Here is a 5,928-nt window from a genome sequence, read left to right as displayed (position 1 = left end):
GCTTTGGGGTGATGCTGGGAATTCCAGTGGACTAAAAGACAAACAGCAGGTGCTGTTTCCAAAGGAACCCCAATGAAAGGGGAACACCGGAAAGGTGGGTGGACAAGTCCCGCAGTGGAACCGTGTGCGCAGCCCCATTTTCTCCTTCAGCACTCATCTTTGGTGGCCCCAACGTGCGACCTGCACTCCAGGACACTCTTCCAGCACCCACCACTTGACGGAGGTGGTAAGTGCTGGCATTCATCCTGTGGGAACGGGACAGCGGAGCCCATGGCACAGGAATCTGCAGAACCCTGTAGGAGCAATGGGGCAGGGAATTTCCCAAAAACATTGACTTTCTTGGAAGATTTTGTAACAGGTCTTGAATGCAGCAGGACAGAAGGTTATGGATGAGCAACAGGGAGGAGCAATGAACATTTCCTTTGATGCAGCTGTGGAGAGTAACAGAGCCTGATGTAGGGACAAAGGGACAATGATGGCAATGTTCTATTTCAATTTGGACACCTTGAAAAAGCATCTTTTAGACTTGTTGGACAACGTCTTCGGGGAGAAGGAGGATGTATTCCCTGCTATTTCTATCTGCTCTGCTGCTCAGCCTATTGATATCCCCCACTGACAGGGCTCTAGGACCTCTGCCGAGGGCTCTGTCTTCTACCTTGACTCCGGGTAATCTCCCTCCGGTGGGGGGTGTCCCTCCTGCATTTAATTGTGCTCATTTACCTCCGGCGGGGGTTTTTCACCCCCATCCTTCCTCATGGTGCTTTTCGGAAACGGAGCTACTTTTGGCTGCGGCCACGCCGGGACCACACTGGATGCCTGAAGAATGGGCACATAGCACTGAAACTATTGGATCTACTGGATAATTTAAGTGTCTCTAACTGAAGGTGCACATCCTGCCTGCCCCTCCTGCCGAGCACCATGCTCCATCTGCTGCTTCTGCCCAGTGGCTTTCTAGAAATCCAGGGCTTGGTGTGGACTGAACACTATGGCAAGGGAAAGGATAAAGTTGCTTTGCTTCCACCCTTTGTGTCTCAGTGTTTGTGATCTTGGGAATTGTCACAAACCTGGAAGAATGCCAGATTACCTGTTGTCGTAAGCTACGTACATGGAGATTGTTTTGATATGTGTTTAAATTGTCCTTGAAAATACAACTGATAGAAAAAAATGTAAAAAAAAAGAAAAAAAGAAAAAAGAAAATATAAAAGAAAAAAGGAAGGAAAAAGGAAGAAAAACAGAAAAAGGACAAAAAAAAGAGAAAATGTAGTGTGGCGGGTACTTTATATGGTAAAGAAGGAAGCACGCTCCTTGTGAGGCGGTGTAACAAAGAGACTTTATTTCAAATTTGGCGCTTCCCTTTATACCCTGATATCATGTGACCTTCTAACCAATAGGGTTATTCATTTAGACGCATGCTCCTTGGGGCTTCTCAGCCCTGGCATGTCCCCCGTGCCTCAGACACGTGTCCTACAAGAAAAAAGAAAGAAAAAATAGGAAAAAATGAGAAAAAAAAAAAAAAAAAAAAAGAAAAAACAAAACAGGAGAAAAAAAGAGGAAAAAAGAGGAGAAAAAGACAGAAGACAGAAAAAAAAGAAAGAAAAAAGGAAAGAAAAAAGAGATAAAAAAAAGACAAAAACCTCCAAAAAACAAAGACATCGTATCATTACCCTGTTTAAGTGCAAAGGACCGCCATGAGCCACCACAAGGACTTGCAACTCCCTTACTGCATCGCGCGGAGCGGAGGCGTGGTGGTGTGTGGATGGGAGGCGTGGCCACGCACTGATTGGCTACGGCGCGGATCTCTAAAGGCGGAGCGCACGCAGAGTGCCATGTTGGTGCCGAGAAGAGGAAAAAAAAAAGAGAAAGAAAAAGAAAAAAGGGGAAATAAGAAAAAAGAAAGAAAAAAACAAAGAAAAAAAGAGGGGAAAAAAGGAAGACAGAAAGACAAAAAACCAAAAACGTCCTGTCGTCACTCCGCTCAAGTGGAAAGGGCGGCCATGACCAGCTGCAAGGACTACAACTCCCGTGGTGGGCAGGCAGGTGGCGTGACCGCAGCCTGATTGGCTGTAGTTGGGGGTCTGTAAAGGCAGAGTGCGCACAGAGCGCCATGTTAGCTGCCGGGAAGCAATGGCAACTGCTGCTGTGCTATGCTGTGAGACCTAGTGGTGGCTGCGGCAAGAGCGGGGCTCTGGGGATCCCCTCGGAGGCTGCAGGGCTGTGGGTGGAAAGGCTGGAGGGCTTGGGAGGGTTCAGCAGAAGGGTTCAGGGGTTCCCGAGAAGCAGAGCCCTCTCGAGGGCTGTGGGGTCAAGGGGCCTCCCAACAACCTGAATGTTGGATTCGGTTCCTTGGAACCCGCTCGGGGGGAGGGGCTCTCCCAACGCCCTGGCTGCAGAGCGCAGGCGCACGGGCAGAGTACTCATGAGGGAACTACAACTCCCATGAGGCCCCGCGCAATCCGCCATTACCCTTCCCGCCACAGCGCCCCTGCCGGCCTGGCGAACCAACCCCAGGGAAAGGGGATCCTAATACCCTCCCCGCCGAACCCCAGAGACCCCCAAAACTCAGCACACAGAGACCCCACAGGGAGGGGGGCCCAGGGGTCCCCTAAATCCAACAGTGGGGTTCAGGGGATCTCCCAGCTCCCAAAGGATGTGTCCTGGAGGTGTCCTCCAAAGTCCAGGGGGGAGATGTACTACATCTGGGTAAGGGGATCCCAGTGCCCCCAGTATATCCCAGTGACCTCCCAGTGACCCTCAGTACGGCCCAGTAACCCCCTCAGTGACTGCCCAGTGTGTCCCAGTGACCTCCCACTGCCCCTCAGTATGGCCCAGAGATCCTCCAGTGAGCACCCAGTAACCCCCAGTATGGCCCAGTAACCTCACAGCGTCACCCCGTGTGTAACAGTAATCCCCCAGGAACTCCCCAGTCCTTCCCAGTGCCTGCCCAGCGTCCCTCAGTAACCCCCCAGTCCGTCCCAGTGCCCCCTGGTTCCCCCCAGTGTGTCCCAGTATCCCCCAGTTATCCCCCAGTGCCCTGCAAAGGCCCCCAACTGTCCCCAGCATGTCCCCAGATGCCCTTGGCCTTTCTGTGAGCAGGGGGATGGGGGAGCACGCGTTTTTGGTTAGAGGGTCCAGGAAGGGCTCCTGGGGTGAGATTGAGGGTTGGGGACATCAGGGATGGGGTTTGGGGACAGTGGAATTGGGGGTGTCAAGGGGGGAACTGGGGCCATGGAGAGGCCCTGGGGACATTGGAGATACCAGGGGGGTCTTGGGGTGTCAAGGGGGGAATTGGGGACACCAAGAGGGTCTTGGAGACACCAGGGGGGTCTCAGGACTCACCTGCTCGTGGTGCTGCCCCTCCTCTCCCCTCCCAGGCCCCATTGACCCCCCTCAAATGTCCCCTAACCCACATTTTCCCTTTAATTCCCTCCCCCCACAGATCCCTTTGACCCCCCAATGTCCCCAAGACCCCTTTTAACTCCCCCAAATGCACCCAAAGCCCCTCCAAAACCCCCCAAATCCCCACCCAACACTCCTAGATCCCTGCAAATCTCCCACAGCCCCCCCCTCAAATCCTTTCCAACCCCCCCCACCCCAAAGAGGGATCGCTCAGCACCCTGGGACAGGAACACAGTGGGCTGTACTGGGGGCACTGGGCTGTACTGGGAGGGCACTGGGGGGGGCTCAGCTGTCCCATGACAACGTGGCCCAGCTCCAGGAGAGATCCAGGGAGCAGTGAGGAGGTACTGGTCTCTACTGGTCTGTACTGGTCTGTCCTGATTTGTGCTCTCAATCCCCAAAGCCCCTCCCCAGCTCCCCCAGGACCCTCCCAGACCCCAAAGCCCCCCAGGCCCCTCAGGCCCCTGACTTGGTCCTGCTGCCCCTTGGGCATCTCCAGCTCCTGCAGAACCAGGCATTTCATTAGAAAATTGGCAGATGACACCAAGTTGAGGGGTGTGTTGATCTGATGGAAGGCAGGAGGGCTCTGCAGAGGGACCTGGCCAAGCTGGACCTACAGGCTGATTCCAACAGGATGAGGTTCAAGCAGGCCAAGGCCACAACAACCCCCTGCAGCCCCATGGGCTGGGGACAGAGTGGCTGGAGAGCAGCCAGGCAGAAAGGGAGCTGGGAGTTTGGATTGACAGGAAGCTGAACATGAACCAGAGTGTGCCCAGGTGGCCAAGAAGGCCAGTGGATCCTGGCCTGGATCAGGAACAGTGTGGCAGCAGGAGCAAGGAAGGGATTCTTGCCCTGTCCTCAGCACTGGTGAGGCCACCCCGGAGTGCTGTGTCCAGTTCTGGGCCCTCAGTTCAGGAAGGACATTGAGGGGCTGAAGCAGGTGCAGAGAAGAGCAACGAGGCTGGGGAAGGGACTGGAGCACAAGTCCTATGAGGAAAGACTGAGGGAGCTGGGGTTGTTGAGCCTGGAGAAGAGGAGGCTCAGGGGAGACCTCCTCACTCTCTACAACTCCCTGACAGGAGGTTGTAGCCAGGTGGAGGTAAGGTTCTGCTCCCAGGAACCAGCAGTAGGACAAGAGGGCTCAGTCTTCAGCTGTGCCAGGGGAGGTTTAGGTTGGAAATCTTTTCAAGAGAGAACAATCAGCCATTGGAATGGGCTGCTCAGGGAGGGGGTGGAGTCACCATCCCTGGAGGTGTTTAAGGACAGACTGGATGTTGCATCAGTGCCATGGTCTGGGAAGCACGGCGGAGTTGGATCAAGGGTTGGACTTGATGATCTCAGAGGTCTTTTCCAACCCAGGTGATTCTCTGATTCACATTCCTATGGCAGCACATGCTTGAGGCTCTATCCACAGGGTGATAGAGATGTCTGTACATATATATATACAAGGTTAGTCTGTAAATATTTGGTGTTAGGAAAGCAGGATAAGTTGTGGGGTGGTTCCAGGAGAAAGAAGCCCACAGCACAGTCCAAGCAGGCACCCCTCAGCTTCCACATCATCTCCCCTCCCTGCAGGTTCATGTCCTTGAGACCAGGCCCTGAGGTTACCCTGAGAAATGGCACAGAGGTGATCCCAGAGCTGGCCCTGAGGCGACCCTGCAAGGCAGACGTGCTGCTGAGGAAGGACAGCCCTGTGGTGGGGAAGAACTGAAACTGTGAGTGCCCAGCCCTGAGAAGATGCTGTCTCCATCCCCTGTGTGCCAGGTGAGCTGGGGCTTTGTTGCAGAGATGCAGGCGCTGATTTGAGCAGCTCCAACTCCTGAGATCATGGACACCCAGGAACATAAACTCTCCCTATCCTGCAAGGAGGAGCAGAGATGGCACTGGCACTGTGGGGGGACAGGTTATCCCTGTGCCTTCCTCTCCAGGCCCTGGCTGTCCCTGCTGGGCCCCTGTCCATCCCCATCAGGTCCCTGCCCATCCCCCCCAGGCTGAGCTCCCCCCAGGAACTGCCGTGGAGCTGAAGCTCCTGTCATTCCCCCCCTGCAGCTGCTCCCACAGCCAAGGGAGCACCAAAGGCAGAGCCAGAAGAAGAGGCAGCAGCAGGGGAGCACTGGGGAAGACGGGAACCTCTTGTGTGGGGCAGGAAAGAGCCACTGGCCACAAGGATGGTGCTGTCCTGAGCAGGCCCAGCCCTCACATCCCCCCAGCCCACGCCGGCTGCGCGGGAGGGACCCCCAGCCCATGTGCCCCACACTCAGCTGGCAGAGAGAGAGCCAAGGGACAGGGACATGGGCAGAGACACGGGTGAGGGACAGGCAGAGCCATTGCATGGCCACGGTGAGGGCACAGCCTGTGGCAGCAGAGCTGCCCAGGGCCAGGGGCAGCCGGGGGTGTTGGTACCAGCCACTGCTGGGGCCAAGCAGAGCACGAGGCCTCTTCCAGACACCTGGAGCAGCCTCCCACTTGCCAGCCCTGCCCTGGTGGGGTGACACTGTCCCCTCCCTACAGGACACTCACCCAGAAATCTCC

The 5,928-nt window shown here is 55.5% G+C and overlaps 1 long non-coding RNA gene across 1 annotated transcript; it reads right to left on the bottom strand.

The window, feature by feature from the left end:
* Positions 1-1,305: 1,305 nt before the first annotated feature.
* Positions 1,306-1,822, bottom strand: LOC120324031. The gene is made up of 2 exons (XR_005565023.1): positions 1,665-1,822; positions 1,306-1,464 (listed from the first exon to the last, which is right to left on the bottom strand). It is a non-coding gene; the product is annotated as an uncharacterized LOC120324031 (long non-coding RNA).
* Positions 1,823-5,928: the final 4,106 nt, after the last annotated feature.

Source organism: Pipra filicauda, unplaced genomic scaffold (genome assembly GCF_003945595.2).
Source record: "Pipra filicauda isolate LSUMZ 115617 unplaced genomic scaffold, ASM394559v2 scaffold401_size638136_pilon, whole genome shotgun sequence".
Lineage (NCBI taxonomy): Eukaryota > Metazoa > Chordata > Aves > Passeriformes > Pipridae > Pipra > Pipra filicauda.
This window is presented reverse-complemented; position numbering and strand designations above follow the sequence as displayed.